Source organism: Pongo pygmaeus, chromosome 5 (genome assembly GCF_028885625.2).
Source record: "Pongo pygmaeus isolate AG05252 chromosome 5, NHGRI_mPonPyg2-v2.0_pri, whole genome shotgun sequence".
Lineage (NCBI taxonomy): Eukaryota > Metazoa > Chordata > Mammalia > Primates > Hominidae > Pongo > Pongo pygmaeus.
In genome coordinates, this window is record NC_072378.2 from 126,301,143 (window position 1) to 126,318,286 (window position 17,144).

Genomic DNA, 17,144 nt, shown 5'->3' on the forward strand with positions numbered 1-17,144 from the left:
AAATGTCCACTTTGTGTGTAGGTACTTTCCTTCTAGACATCTCTTTATAGTGAACAGTAAACAGTATGAGCATCTTTTAATTAGAGAGTAAAATGGGAGAACCAAAGTCCAAGAAATGTAGGGGGTTTGGTGAGAACAGACATTTAGATTGATTTTATATACTTAAAGGGAAAAAGATAATTGACTTATGTTGCTAGAGAAATCAAATCCCAAACTGTTTTCATCTGAAACCTACATCACTTTTTATATCTAGAATAGCTAGTTATTTCAAATTAGCTAGCTAATTCAAGAATGAGAATTAGTTCTCAATTATTTGGATAATTGCATAAATTGCTAGTTTTGGTTGTATTTATTTACAGACCAGTATCACCTTGTCTTATTTTGTAATTTTAAAATTACTTATTGAGCTCTCACTACATATTATACTCTCTGCAAAGCTCTTTACATGTAATCTTTTTTTTTTCCCCCAAGATGGAGTCTTGCTCTGTCACCCAGGCTGGAGTGCAGTGGTGCAATCTTGGCTCACTGCAACCTCCATCTCCCGGGTTTGAGTAATTCTCCTGCCTCAGCCTCCTGAGTAGCTGGGATTACAGGCGCCTGCCACAGTGCCCAGCAAATTTTTGTATTTTCAGTAGAGACAGGTTTTCACCATGTTGGCCAGGCTGGTCTTGAACTCCTGACCTTGGGATCTGCCTGTCTCGGCCTCCCAAAGTGCTGGGACTACAGGAGTGAGCCACCACACCCTCCCTACATGTAATGTTATTTAATTATCAGACTATTTATTTGAATCATGTGCTAGTATAACACCTGTTATACACACAAGGAAACTGAGGCTGGAGAAGTTAAGAAACTTACCCTGGGTCACATGGTTACTGAGAAACAAAGGCAGGATTCAAACCCCGGTCTGTTCAGTTGCAAAGCTCTTGTCCTCTGCATTGTGCTCCCAGTAATAACTTCTGCCACCTCGTCCTGCTGAATGAAGAACTGAATGAAATGCTTAACCCGAAATCCAAGGGTGATGGAAAAGAAAGAAATTGTAGAGGTTTTCTTCTTAATTTAAGTTCAACTGTAAGTCATTAGGAATTTATGTCTACTGTAATTGTGTTTGTAACTTTCCACTAGAATGTGTTTTGGATGATCTTGTAAAATTTCACAGAAAATTCATGGGATTTTTTTCCAATGTTAAAAGATGAGGAAGAGCAGCAATGTGGTGCTAATGCACAGTTTATTTATAAGGAAATTATAGACTACATTAATACAACTACCTTCAGCTGAAATCCAATGACAGTTCAACTCCTGGTTCTTGCCTCTGTGAATGTGCACGTGTTGTCTGCTCCATCTGACCATGTATCCTTCCTCCCCTTGGCCATGTCTATGTGTCAAATGCCAGCCAGTCCTCCAAGACGCTCAGACATCTTTCCCTTATTGAATTCTTTTCACCCCTGCCCTGGGAGCCTAAACTTTTCTTTGCACCCCTATCTCAGTCTGTACCTTATCTCTTGCTCTTTTACAGTTTTCACAGATCTCATGGCAACTCTTTCTCGTATGTCTGTCTGACGGGGTGAAGCCTTTTTGGTGCAGAACTGTTTTTTGATCCTTGTATCCCCAGTGCCGAGCATAGAGTATACGTTCAATAGACAGTTGGATGGACTTTTGAGTGAAGTATGACTTAGACAAATTGCAATTTACCTAACAGACCATGCTGTGAAAGTTGTGAAAAGCCTTCACCCTGATCTGATTAGATTTCTACATTTGAAAACCTGTCACCCTCCTAAATTTTTTTAAGGGAAGCATATGTACACACATACAAGTAAACAGTTTAATATTGAACATAGACAAAGCCTTCTCTGGAAGCAATTAGTTGATTTACAGTGCCGTTGGTAGCAGTTTTATGTATGTGGGAGTGTATGAATGTAAATCTTGGCCTCATGGAGTCATTTCTCTCTTTTGAAAATTTGAGATTCTATGTAACACTAAAATTTAATACACCAAGACATCCTTAGAACATGTTTGCTCTAATACATAAGACTGGTTCATTCTGACATTCATTTGTGACATTTCCATGACTGAAATAACCACTTTGAGAGAGAATCTCAATCCATACATGTGCAGTGTGGGTGTTAGTTAATATGGGAAACAGTATCTGAATCCAGCCTCTTTCTTCAAAGCTTTTCTTTGAAACAGATGTCCTTTCTCTTACCAAGAAGAGAGACTTGGGGCATCTTGTTAAATTAAATTTAGCCTAGGCTGGGTGCGGTGGCTCACGCCTGTAATCCCAGCACTTTGGGAGGCAAAGGCTTGCAGATAACTTGAGGTCAGGCATTCAAGACCACCTGGTCAACATGGCGAAACCTAGTCTCTACTAAAAATACAAAAATTAGCTGGTTGTGGTGGCAGGCGCCTGTAATCCCAGCTACATGGGTGGTTGGCAGGGGGTGTGGCTGAGGGAGGTGGAGGTTGCAGTGAGCCGAGATTGCGCCACTGCACTCCAGCCTGGGTGACAGAGCGAGACTCCGTCTCAAAAAAAAAAAATTTAGCCTAAAGCTGCCTTCTTACATATTTTAAGTTCAGCTTAAACGTTACTTCTTAAGTAGTGAAATGTAACCTACTGGAAGTATAAGCAGGCTGTAACCTATGCGTACCAATCACCAACTTTTCGCCACTCACAGGTAGGTGGACAACTGTTTAAATGGTGTTCAAATAAGGCAAATGTCGAGCTGTAGGCAGTCCAGCTGTTTCTGTACTTCACTTCTGTTTTCTGTACATCACTCCTTTTTCGGTCCATAAATCTTCCCCCAAGCTGCAGTGCCAGAGTCTCTCTAAACCTGTTCTGGTTGTGTTGAGGGAGGTGGCTGCCCCATTTGTGAATCACTCTTTGCTCTCTTAAACTCGGTTACGTTAAATTTGTCCAGAGTTTCTCTTTTAACAGTCTCTTGGGTGCACTTGGTCACACCCTGTTTGTCTGGCTTTGTGCTAGGTCCTTTGTGCTGATGCTCAACAGGAAAGGCCTGATGTCTCTCATGGCAACTTGATTGTTTGCATAGAAGCCTAAGGAGCACTAGTTACATTCTTTGACATTGAAATAGTAAAACTCCAGCAGCTATCTCTCAGTCTAAAGAATGCTGTGCAGCTTGATGACACATTGATTGCTTTCCTTTAGTCTTTTCTGGCCATAAAATCGCCACATGGAAATTCATTCAATTTCTTGAGATCTTTTCAGTTTTCTCAAATTCTGACTTCCTAAAATGTTAATATATATCCCGTGTGTTTAAATGATTTAGAATTGAGGTGTTAAAAATAACTCATCACCTACGTCTACGAGTCCAAGAAACATTTAAGTTGCATGTAATCATATGATTTTAAAATTTAAGGAGCTGTTCAAGAAATATAAAACGGCCAGTTAAGGCAGTTATTCAGATGATTCAGATTTAAAGTAGTCTTGTAATAACTTTATTTGGTGTGTTTAATTATGATGACTTATAGTGGTTGAATTCTCTATGTAGATTTAGTTTTAATTTTAATTCAACTACCACACCTGGTGTATTAGTTCATTTTCATGCTGCTGATAAAGACCTACCCAAGAATGGGTAATTTATAAAGAAAAAGATGTTTAACGGACTCACAGTTCCACGTGGCTGGGGAGGTCTCACAATCATGGTGGAAGGAGAAAGACCTATCTTACATGGTGGCAGGCAAGAGAGAGAATGAGAGCCAAGTGAAAAGGAAAACCCCTTAGAAAACCATCAGATCTCATGAGACATATGCACTACCATGAGAACAGTATGGGGGAAACCACCCCCATGATTCAATTATCTCCCAACAGGGCCCTCCCGCAACACGTAGGAATTATGGGAGCTACAATTCAAGATGAGATTGGGTTTGAGTTTGGGACACAGCCAAACCGTATCATCTGGTTTTCTAACTTTGTTAGATAGACAAACTAGAGAACACAATGAATACAACCTGAGCTTTTTGCTCTTCTCAGTGATTGGTCTGTTTCTTTATTTCTTTACTTTTGTTATGATATTTGGAATCCATGGCAATTGCAACTTCTGCATTTGGCTTGGTGATTTCTAGAAACGTCAGGAATTTTTACCAATCCAGTGTTTCTGTTTCCAAAGATTATTTGCTGGCTGATCAATTGGATATTGGAATTATCACCAATAAGTAAATGTGATACACTTTTAATCTGTGACTCAGAAAGTGAGTTCTGCTTATCTTGATGGAGACAAATGACACAGTTCTAGAAACTGGGCAAGAATTCTCAGCTCATTTCAATCTACTCTGGATCCCTTGTTCAAAGTTCTTAAGTGCTGGAATTTGTGGGAAAAGGAATGTAATATTTTAATCTGCCTCATGAACTGTTTATTATTTATGAAATATTTCCCACATTACTTACATAATGGAGGTGGAAAGAGGGAGTCTTTTTGGAGAAAGTATTAAATTATTTCCTTCCAAGTCCAAACATAATTTAGGCAGTTTATAAGTTATCCTCACATTTGGTTAGACATAAATCTGAGTTATCTGGGTAAAATAAAAACAAATAACAAATTGAGAATTTAACTTAGCATATTAACTCTATCACATTGCTTAATATGAATTTCAGACACCTGAGAAACAGAAGTAAACACTATTGGCTCTTCCTGTGGCACTACAAGATTTCTTTCCTCATTTCATACTCTCTGGTTTCTACGTATTTGAAATTTTAAGGTAAATTGACTATAACAATAATTAATTCCAATGTAAGTATGTGAGATGAGGAGTTTGGAGACCAGCAGAAGGGACATGTAACTGCTTTTTTTTATTATGATTATAATAGTGTTTGAGAAAAACTGGGGTGATACTGCTTCAATCTTCAAGTTGTCTTATTTGGTACTCTAGTGTAGGTAACAGGATATATGTGTATATATATATATATATATATATATTTTTTTTTTTTTTTTTTTTTTTCCCCAGTCCTGGAAGATCAATTAGGTGCTGGAACTTGCTCAAGAGCTTAGAAATAGAAAATAAGATTAACTCCTTAGAGTGTTATAAAATTAACACAGTAAGTGAGAGAGTGCAGTTAATCAGGCACTTAAGTAGCTTGAGGCTTATAGTACATGTATACACTCTAAAACTAGTAAGTTAATTTAGCAACTTCATAGGGAATAAGATTAGCCTATAAAAATAAATTCCATTTCTAAATACTAGCAATGAATAATTGCGAATTTCCTGAATGAGTAAAGACTTAACAGAATGCTTTACTCAGCTTCAGAGCTTTTCCACAGTATAATGTGAGTGGCAAGGGAACTGAGTGCTTCATGGAACCATGTCTTTGAGCTGACTTTCAGAGTAATGTGTTCTTGAGCAGTTGGTCCTTGATTCATGGTTATCTAAGCCAAGCGGTGTAATAGAAAATGTGATACACACACACACACCAAACTTAGACCCATCTTATTGCAGTTGGCTCTGGCTACTCTTTTTTTGATGAAATGACTGGTGTGTATTCTCATGCCTGTAGCTATTGAATTTTTTGTGCTTTCCACAGTGAAAAAATCTCATGTGTCATTTAGAGCATGGTAGTATCCTTAAATCCTGTGTGGAGCTAAGAACTCTGTCAAAGAACAGATATTCAGCAATAGGATGGAAAAGTGTGTTCTTTTAGAAAAAGAATTTTCTCATTTAAAATTGCTACAATGTCACATGGCACCATCATACATATATAATTGGCAAATTTTTGTGTCAGTGTTGACACAGGCTTAAGGATCTTTAAATATTGCGGACCTGGTCACCTGAATTTGCCATTCTTGATCTTGCCATAGAGAAAGAGAAAACCTTTGGCTTGTTTCGTCAGACTTTCTGCCCAAACCTTAGGCCACAGTAGGCACACATTTCCACATTTCCTTTAGTCTCAGACGCAAGACTATTTCCTGGTTGGCAGGCATAGAGAATACCAAGGATTTCATCTAGGCCTGGCCTGAGTTTGAATGTAGAAAGAAGCAAGACAATGGTTCCTTTTTGTAGCTCTTAATTACTGATGTGTGAGCTGAATGTTCAGGAACATTCTTGGGACAAACACTGCAGGTCATATTAACTATGGTCTATTTTCTACCTAATTAATCAAGTATATTATGTGGAGATTTTTCAAAGAACTCTCATATGTGTTAACTCTACCAACATATACTACCTTATTTTACCTTCACAATCATTTTGTTAGGCAGATGGAGATCTGCTTTTTGAAATGATGAAAGAAGCCTGGCTTGAGTATCAGATCTAGATTCTAGTGACTACCTTATAGCCTCACTTTCAACTTTCAAGTATGATGCTTCTAAAATGTTCATTGTTTTCATTCTACATTGAGATGAACTATGAAACTCAGAGATTATTTCTTCAAGGTCACATTTTTCATTAGGTCTGGTGCTGACCTTGTAATAGCATGCATCTCTAGAATTTAAGGACAACATATTTGAGATGGCTGGATACCAGGAATGTTTAGAAATGGATACTAGTAATAATCAACACACAATGGATAAGAATGGTCCTTCTAAGTGATAATTTAAGCAACCAATCTTCCCCAAGGAGACAGGTAACCTGAGGAGTACAGATCTGGAAAATAATCTCCTCAGCTATATTGCCTACTGATGATTGATGAACAGTTGAATTATTTGTAGGAATCTGTCAGGCTTTTAAAGGTAGTCTAAGGGAGAGGGAGCCACCATGGTCCTTGTGGGAGATCCTGCCCTAGGATGGAGTTGATTGCATTGGCTAGAATTGCTGGATGACCTGCTCACAGGGAATATTTAACACCCTTGCTTTGTTTCTTTCTTTGCAATATAACCTTCTGATACCAACTTGGCTTTCAATGTAGACTCATGTTATTCAGTCAGAAAACATTTCTTGAGTCTGCCAAATGCTAGGCTTCATACATTCAAATATGAGAAATGTGGTCCTTGTCCTTGTGGGGCTTGTGGTCTACTTGGGGTGGAGGAGGGAAGAGAAACCAAACATATAAAAATGAGATACCTATTATAATAAAGGTATGAATAGAATGTAATGGAAGCAACTAACTATGCTGGGCCTAGGTCTAAGTGGGAGACAAAGTAATCAGAAAATTTTTTACCTGGGGGCTGACAATCTGACTCTCACAGTATAAGAGAGAAGGAGAGAGCTTTTTAAGTGGGATCAAAGATTTCTAAGGCATAGAGGCATGAGAAAGCATAGCTTATTGAGAAAGAATGCCAGGTTTTGTGTGATTGGAGCTTGGATTCTGGGGGCCTAGGAGCAGGGATAGGAGAAAGAAAAGAGGTAACACTGGAGTCACATGGTCCGACACTGGCAGACTTTGATTGCCAGGCCAAGGTTTTTGGGTTTTGTTCTGCAGAAAATGAAGAGCTAATTTCATTTCTTCTCATAAGAGGGAGAAGAGTTTTGTGTGTGCAACCAGTAGGAGAATTCTGTTTCTCTTGGAAGGTAACTTGATGGAAGAGTAGAGGTTTGGGTTTTATGTATAGTCTTTCTTTAGGGCCAGTGGATCCATAGAATTCCAGGTGCATTGGCAATTAACCTGATTGGTAAAGTGGTGTTCTAGTTTATCATTCATTCTGTTGTAAATTTTGTTAGCTTCAGTCTTCTCTGGGATCTGATCATCTGTGGGTATCTCCAGGAAACTTGATTTTCTGGATCTGCACAATGGAAGACCATTCTGTAGATCACAGGTCACCCTCTGTGGTGTTTTCTACTTCTGTAACCAGCTTGTCTCTAACTCTCAGCAGCAGATTGAAGTTGGACTCCAGGTTCTTTTAATCCTAGCCCATTGCTTACATCATTAGGTCATGCTACCTCTAATTTCAAAAGCTCAAATAAATTAGGTTTGAGCTTTTTTTTTCATGAGAATCAAATGCTTTAGATAGCATGCTCACCATGGGCATTAGGGCACTGGTGCTGATTGCAGCCTTGTCTTTAAGCCTCTGTAAGTCAGGATGAGTCTTCCTAATCTTTGTGTCCCCCATAGTCCCTAGAATGATCCTGTACCTGTAGTAGAAACTCAGTAACTGTTCACTGAGGGATGATTTCACAGCCATATTTCTCCTATAAATAGTTTTTGACTTGTACCAGGAATCTGTCTCTTGCTAATATTTTGCATTATCTATTAATATGAAATTGATTTAAGTTCATTCAACTTTCTGGGACAATTTCCTTAGGAAAGAAGCTCATTATAACAGAAATGAGAAGGACCAAAATTTGGAGAACAGAATTTAAGGCAGTGAGTCACTACCGCAGGTATAAGCTTAGGGTTTATAACCACAGTCAATGGCTGGAATCATTTGTAATTACAGGGAACATTATTTGTCTCATCAGACTATTATAGATTGCAGACTTTTCTTCTTTCAAACAGCATAACTTTGATGTTAACATATCAAACATTTGTATTTTCCCTGAAATGTATGATGTGAGGGTGGTAATATGAAATAGAGGAGTGTTCTGATAGTATTGTTAGGAGAGAAGTTTGTCAAGTTAGGAGTTCTAATAGAATACTTCAATTAGAAAATGACTTCCCTTCCTGGGAGGGTAATCTTTCTGCCTCAGCCACTCTGTTTATGAGCATTGTTGGAGGCCTACTAACTGCTAAAACACAGCAATAAATAATGCCTACATCACAAGACCTATATTTTACATCAAGAAGACCATACAGTAATAAATGATAATTATTTTAAATAATACTCAAGGGAAGGCAAACTTCCAAAGAATACATTTTCAGTGTTCCAGGCTGATGAATAAAGGGAGCATTTTACATCATTTTAGCTATTCTTTCCTTAGGGCAATAGTATATAGTGGTGCTTGCCTGAGAAACATGACACAATTTTTATTTTATTGCATGCATATCAAGCATGAAATTTTCCTTTATTTTTAAAAGTGTCTGAAGCATGGTTCAGGAATTTTTTTTTTTTAATTCTTGTGTTTTCAAACTGTTTAATCAATTGAAATTAAAAAAAAATCTGAACTTCAAGATTTTATCTCATTTTTACTTCTCTGGCCTATAAAGATTTAGTTGGCTAATGAAGAGTAAAATTTGTTTAAGCCCTGTATTCCTGAACTCTTTCTATCTTTATATTTCAATGTGTGTGTGTTCTTGGGGCAGGGGCTGGGGTTGTGGGGAGTAGAAAGAGGAAGTGGGGAAAAGTACTTAAAAATACCTCTTATTCTTTTAAAGAAACATCTCCATACTCTTTTTGTTTATTCTTATGGTAAGTGGTTTTACAAAGTGCTGGGTAGGATAATTTCCCTGAAAATTTCCCTGGATTTTAATGACCTGAAGAATTATTCCAAATTTCTTCCAGAACACTAACTGGAAGAGCATGTGGTCTAACCTGGAGTTTCCCCACTGTTTTTCTGGATGGGTCACACCTCTAGCCTCAGAAGGCCACCCTGGAGAAAAAATCCTTTCCTTCTCCCTGCCTTCCCTACCCGCTAAGCTAAGTTGGAGGTACTCACTGTGCTTGGTGTCCACTCACTTCCCACCTCTGATCTCCTGATGTGTTTGCTGCTGCGTTCATTTCCTCGGGGGCAGGCGCTGCACAGCTCTCCCATAGGTCTTGACACCTCCTCCCAGTCCTGCCCACTCCTAACTCTTCCACTCTCTTTAGAATTTGTCTTCTCTTTGTTTCAGTTGCTATTTAAATTTTGAAGAATAATTCTACGTGAATCCTGTATGTTCCTTTTAGACATATTTGCCTTTTATAAAAGCATACTTCAGATGCATTTTTATAATGGAAAAGAAGGAATGGTGGTTATTTCTGGTTCCATAAAGGTCTGAGCTTTTAAAAAGTACCTCAAATCACTCCCTATAGACCACAGTGACTGTACAACCTGTTTGCATCCTCTCCCCAGCAGGAATTCTCTGTCTTTCACCTCCGACATTGTTGCAATTACCTCCTTTCTTTATTCGCTTGTTAGAAATCTGTGAAATGAGATTGGCGGGGGATGAGGGGCTATGAAAAACTGGAGAAGAGTGTAGTTAGTAGAAGCTGACTAAGGAATATTAACATCTCTGTGACATTCCCTTACTCTAGTGATCACTCAAGGATCAGTTTCCCTGTTTGTCACATGGGCCTAGATAAACAGATGGATACACCATTTTGTTCTTTCATGTTTCAGTAGTTTAGGAAATTTCCACAAAGGGGATTTTTTTTAAAGTAGGTAAGAAATTATGGGTTTAAGCTACTAATTAATTCAGAAAATGTAGGCATTCAACAAGATCCATTAACTCCACAAATACGTACTGAGAACTGGCTATGTGTCATTCACAGTTGGTAGGTACATAATTAGGTAGCTGTCACATAGGATTAAATCTACCTAGGAGTTGCTTCTCAGCCTCCCACTTTTGGAAGTTACTTCTCATTGCTAGAAGCTTGGTGGCATTCTTAAATTATTCATTGTTAGCTTCTTATCATTTGGTTGTCCTTCAGGAATATATTGCATTTATATAGAATTGTATACTTCTTCAAACGTGTTGTATTTTGAATTCAGGGGAGAAAATTTTCCCCAGATTTCAGTAAATCTGTGCACTTTGGTGTGAACACTGCACATCTTTGCTCTCACTTGCACATTCTCTACTTGCTCAGCAAGACTCTGGGTAATGGTTTTGCTCTACATATCCTGTATTAAAATGAAAATAAATTTAGTGCATCAATCAAAATTTGGCCACCTACCTGTGACCTGCTGTGAGAACTAATGGGCTTTAGGTAATTGACTTTCCGTGTATTGACAGTTGTGACTTAGTGCTGAGATTTTCCAGATGACTCTGATCTACTTCATGGATGGTAAGTTGGATCCCTCTACCTTCCGAGGTCAGGAGTGCAAGCCCAGCCTGGCCAACGTGGTGAAATCCCATCTCTACTAAAAATTCAAAAATTAGCCAGGCATGGTGGCAGCCACCTGTAATCCCAGCTACTCGGGAGGCTGAGGTAGGAGAATCACTTGTACCTGGGAGGTGGAGATTGTGGTGAGCTGAGATTGTGCCACTGCACTCCATCCTGAGTGACAGAGCGAGACTCTGTCTCAAAAAACAAAACAAAACAAAAGACAAAACAAAAAAGAAGTAGAATACACAACTGTTATTTTTATTTTTTAAATCCCAGAGATTGAAAAGGAAAGCAGTCAGACTCCTGAGTTGATTTTTGAAACTGGAATGAGAGAAGAAGTGGATGTGGGTCTGGAAGAGCTGGGCACCTGCACCAGACTGGGTGTGGAGCCTGGTAGGTAGTTGGGACCTCAGAGGGGCCTGGCTGAGCATGAGCCTGGCAGGTCTCAGCAGCCTGGGTGGAGTATGGTGCCAAGGGAGTAGTGCTGCTGGCAGTTTTTCCCTCTTTCCAGAGACCATGCCAACCGGTGACACTCTTTGCATGCTTTGAGTTGAAAGTTAGATGACTCTCCTCTTTAATTTATTTAAGCCTTCTAGAGTTCTCAGGAGATGATGCAGAGGAAGGAGAAGTGGAGGACCAAGCCAGTATGAGATTCTTGAGTTGGTTTCAATTATATTTGGTGATATAAGAGATCATTTTTGCATCCTGAGGGTGGTGAGAATTTACGTTTTATAGATTAGTATTAAGGCACTATGAGATTATGATTTGCTGTGTCGTGTGTCTAGTCACAATGCTGAGATTTCAATAGCTGGAACCAAATAGCTTAGGCAGTCTCATTTCTTATTCCATTATTTTCCATTAAAAATATTATTTTCCCTATTTTTTATGCTTAGCTCGTTATTGTGTTAGGAATCTTTCTTGTCACATGTGACAGAAACCCGACCTGAACAAGCTTGAGCAAGAAAATTTGCTACAAGGAATGTGCTGTATGGATTTGCTACAAGGAATGTGCTGTCACATACCCTGAGGACAGGAATATGGCTAAGCCTTAAGAATATCATCCCAATTAGCTGTGGCCAGGCTGAACTTGTGCTATACAACAGCAGACCCCAGCCTTTTCGGCACCAGGGGCCAGTTTTGTGGAAGGTAATTTTTCCACAGACAAGAGTCAGGGGAGTGGTTTTGGGATGATTCAAGTGCTTTACGTTTATTGAACGCTTTATTTTTATTATTATTACCTTGTCATATATAATGAAATAATTATTCAACTCACCATAATGTAGAATCAGTGGGAGATCTCAGCTTGTTTTTCTGCAACTAGACAGGTCTCATGTGGTGGTGATGTGAGACAGTGACAGATCATCAGGCATTTGATTCTCATAAGGAGCATTCAACCTAGATGCCTTCTATGCATGGTTCACAGTGGGGTTCACGCTTCCATGAGAACCTAATGCCACCGCTGATCTGACAGGAGGCAGAGGTTACTCACATTACTCAGGGGTAATGTGAGCAGTAGGGAGCAGTTATAAATACAGATGAAGCACACTGCTCACTTCCTGCTGTGCGGCCTGGTTCCTAACAGGCGAAGGACAGGTTCTGGTTTGTGGCCCAGGGGTAGAGAACCCTTGTTATTCAGCATGGAGACTCCTACAAAGCTGACGAAGTCTGGACTGGGAGGGAGATAGTCGAGGGGGCAGTTCCCAGAAAAGATGTGCTCTTAAGCAGACAAGAAATTGTTTACTACAATTAATAATAACTTTGAAATTAATTATATATATTCCACTTACAAAATGATTCAATGAAGCTAATAATAATACCATTCTATATTTTATAAGACTATATATGTTACTTCATATTAATCAGAATCACAACTACCCAATGCAGTGAAGCATCAGGTGTATCTGTTCCCATTTTTATAGATGATGAAACCAATGTGCAGAGAGGTTATGCCGTTTGCCCAAGGACACACAGCTGGTAAGTTGTAGAGATGGAATTCAAGCCTTTCCTCCACATCCTCTTCTTATAGTCTTCAGTTCTTAAAATAAATCAACTCAGTTGTTCAGGTCTTTTTCACTTATTTGAAGGAAACAACATTCTGGATTAATTTTAAGTGAAAATACCCTGGAGGCACACTGAATTTTCAGACGTGGACAGCTGATCATCTGAGGAAGCTGCCGCATTTCCAGTTCTCTTTTGGTTGGGAGAAAGGCCATTCTTCATGCTCCTCTGTTCTTTTGATTTCCTATTGGCATGTCCGTTTCCCTCCATACCTTTCAACATTCAAGCCAGATGCCAATTGTCTGTGTGAAAACACACTGCATCTCAAATATACCAAGATGCCGTAATATTTGACCATATGTGAATATTCCAGTAAACTCCTGGGACTTATATTCCAGTGTCAGTGCTGAACAACAGGAAGACTGTAAATATCATCAGCTAACCAGAAGACTCACATATGCCTCATGTTTATAAATGCCTGATAGATGTAGTGCTTTCTAAATTTGAATTTTTGGTGCAAGAGAGGGGATGGGTGCTCTCTCCATGGAGGCAGTGCAGCTTGCAAACATACAAGTGGAATGGACCTCCTCAGGTTGCTGCTGATCATGGCAGTTATTGTGGAGAGACTTGCAAACAAGGAACATCTCTTGAGATGAACGCTGAAAGAAAAGAAGAAAAGAATGTGTCCGTGGTAGCCAACCACTATATTAAATAAAATAAAGTTTGAACTAACTATATTAACTGGGCCAGAAAAATTCCCCTGAAGCTGGACAGGGTGGGATTAAATTCTAAAACCTTAAGCAAAACACTTCAAAGGACATAGGATGAATTTTGAGCAATATCTTTATCTTTGCCACCCCCCGCAGTCCCCAGCCTCCTGCGATGCTGGCCTCATCGTTGAAAAAACACAAAAGCAAACTGCTTCAGGAGGATTTACTAGATGCCAAGCTTGGTTTTGGACCTGGTGAGAGTTAAGAAGATGAAATAAACAAGCCCTTTGTTCTCGAGTTGCCCAGTGATTTAGTATGAGAATCTTTATTGTCATAAAAGTGCCTAACAATGCTAAGCAGGAAGGCAGGAAGCAGGAACTGAAGGCAATGTGTCCTTGGAATGGCCCAGAGAAGAGGCTGAGACTCTTACCTTGACTCTGAGCTGACTTAAAGGGTCTGGTATAATGGCAATTCTTTTACTGAACTGCATTCTCTTCTAGTAAGTATAAAAAAGTTCTATTGGCAATAATAATAGCAAATATGTATCAGGTTCTTACTGTGCTACACACTTTAATTCTGTTATTGGACTTTCAAAACAACTTATTGAGGATGGTACCATTACTTTTCCTGTATTACAGCAGAGGGAACTGAGGTTTAGAGAGAGAAAATAATTTGCCAAAGTCATATAATTGTTGTCTTATATAATTGTTCATCCCATAGAGAATGGCATTTTCATTTCTGCAGAGATCAGAGTGTGTTAATTGTTTTCTATTTCCTGTCTCAAACGTGTTACTCCTCATCTCTGCCAAAGCAAGCTCTATTTATCCTGTAAGAACTGTGGAACTTCCTCGACTTCCATCGTAAACTCTTCCTGGGACCCAGTGACCTCTCTTCCCACAGCATACTTGGAGAATGTATGCCTGCCTCATGTATGTGGCAATTGATCATAAATGGTCCTATGCTAATTCTCATTTGTCATATGATATTGTTTAATTTTGTTTAATCTTTCCATCCAGATTGTAAACTCCTTCTTGTTTCTGGCTTTGTCTTAAGGATTAAAAGTGAGTCTTTTATACTATTCACCACAGTGCACAATCGAGTTGTCTTTGTATTTATTTGAGTTAAAGTTGTATGGGTTATATATTGCTGCTTAACAAATTTCCACAGACATAGTGGCTTAAAACAACACACATATATTTCTGTAATTATAATTCTGTAGGTCAGGTATTGGGCATGTCTTAACTGGTCCTCTTCAAAGTTGCAATCAACATGTTAGTTGAGGCTCAGTTCTCATCTGGAGGCTCAAGTGGAGATGGTTCTGCTTCCAAACTCACTTAGGTTGTTGGCAAAAGTCATTTCCTTGTGGTTGTAAGACTGAGGGCTCCAGCTTCTTGCTAGCTATCAGATGAAGCCTTTCTCAGCAATTATTGGCTGCCCCTTCCACCCCAGGTCCATGCTGCATGGTTCTCTCTCATATGCCTTTTTACAAAATGGCAATTTTCTTCTTCAAGACAGCTACTGAGAGAGAGTCTTTGGAGCAAGTTTGCTGGTAAGATGGAGTCTTACATAACATAATGTAATATGAGAGTGACTTCCTATCTCCTTTGCTATATTCTATTGATTTGAAGCAAGTCACAAGTCTTACCTAATCTGAAGGAGATGGGGTTATACAAGGGCATGAACAACAAGAATCTGGGGTCATGGAGGGACCACCTTGGAGCCTATCCAGCACGGAAATGAAAGAAGCAAGAAATGTACAAAGATTTGAGACGATTATATTTCACTTAGGAAATTAAAAATAGCACTTACAAATTTAGAAACCTGATTCCGATCTCCTTGTTTCAACTACTAAATAATCACCATCAAAATTTGAATAATCTGGGCTAAACAGCAGGTTTGGCTTGTGGAGATGGAGCCCAGGAGACAAAGCATCAACTAGGAGGTGTGTATTGAGGGAGATAACTTGCTATGAATAGTCCCCGTTCAAAGTGATGTAGTCAACTCAAGCTTTACTCTTGCTGGAGCTGAGATACAAGGCCAACTAGTCAGGAGTGTGTGGCAAGAAACTGGGTGTACTAGGACTGGGGTCCAGTCAGCCTTTCAGAGAGAGAAATTGGGAAGTCCAGGTAGTTGGTCAAGAACCCAGCCTGGAGGAACAGGAATATAGCCTCTTGAAGGATTCAGTCACTATCAGGAAGCTGAGGTTGAGCCACAGCTGTGAAGAATGGATGAACCAACATACAGGTGGGCCCAGTTAATGTAGGATTGTGGCTCAGTGGGCCTGTCCCCATTTATAGGACTATCATTTGGCTGCACCTATGGACAGAGGGGAGGCTCTTAATGTTCTCCTTGTAGAAGACCTCACTGAAGGAAGGGTCTAAGAATTATTGCATGACATTTAGGTTCTAATTCCATATAGGTCAAATTTGCAGGAAGCAGTACATATTTACATTTTGTTTTTTCCTAAATATGAGACACGTTTACTTATTTATAAGATTTCATTTTTATGCCTTCCTTTCTCTTCTCCTATTGTTTAAAGACCTTAGTCTTCATGAAAACCCTTAGATTTCTATCGAGTTCTTCTTTTTTCATTGAAACCTAATGATAAAGATATTATCCTATTGATGGAACAGATTGGATCAGATATGCTTTTCTGCATATTGCTTATTTGTCATACATCTTCCTATGCCTTTTTAAATAATACATGTTTTATGGGGTTTTTCTCCTGTGACTCATTTTTGGAGCTGATCCGATAAGGAGTTATTCTCCAGACGTGGCACCATTGACCCTCATTTCAAACTACATTTTTAATTTATTTTGAAAAAGAGATTTCATTCACAGAATCCCCACTGAGCTTTTTATTGTGAAAAATTAGGACCCATAAATCATCCCCCTCAGAACACTATAAATTTTATACAATTGAAACATTCCATGGACTGAGCTTGGCACTTTGATGAAATCACTTCTTTGCTTCTCTTAATTTGTGAGCTTTCTCCATTCTCCTCCCTCCTGCTCCATCATCACCTTGCCCTCGCAGCAAGAGAGGGGGTGGTATCGTGCCTTTAAATTGCTTAGTGGGGTTTATTGGGTATAATTTGTGAGTGAATTTATGTGAACCTACAATATTGCAATTTATCCAAAATTATGAACAATAAAACTTTTCATTTTCTTCTGGCAGTCAGAAGGGACGTGGGTTGATCACGCAGGAGGTAGCGCAACATGGTGCACTGGGGAAGAACCAAGTACCTGGAAGCCAGATGACGCGGGGTAGAGGCACAGCTCCCCCAGTTGTTCGGAGACTGAGGCCTCGGTTTCCTCAGAGCATGCATGATCTTTAAGATTGTTTTTTTTTTTTTTTAGCTCTCACGCATTTTGATTCTATGGATTGAGATGGTTTTTGCCTTGTTGCTTCTTTTTAAACGGTAATTATGAAAACCAACATGATGTATCTAAAAGTTTGATTTTCGATATGGAGAGTTAGCTTTCATTTTTTAGGGGAAAGAAGGGATGAGAGTAAGGAGAAAGCACAACCATGTAAAAGAGCAAAGTACTCCTGATTCTTGTCTGTGAGGTTTGCACTGGATTATAAGGT

At 39.2% G+C, this 17,144-nt stretch overlaps 1 protein-coding gene across 1 annotated transcript in view; it reads left to right on the forward strand.

Annotated features, from left to right (window-relative positions):
* Window positions 1-14,633, forward strand: part of TRMT11 (tRNA methyltransferase 11 homolog) — a 117,812-nt gene extending 103,179 nt beyond the window's left edge. The window contains exons 16-17 of the transcript XR_010126776.1: window positions 12,764-12,818; window positions 12,929-14,633. The gene's annotated coding sequence lies outside the window, so the exon portion shown is untranslated. The remainder of the gene's footprint in view (window positions 1-12,763; window positions 12,819-12,928) is intronic.
* The last annotated feature ends 2,511 nt before the right edge of the window (window positions 14,634-17,144 follow it).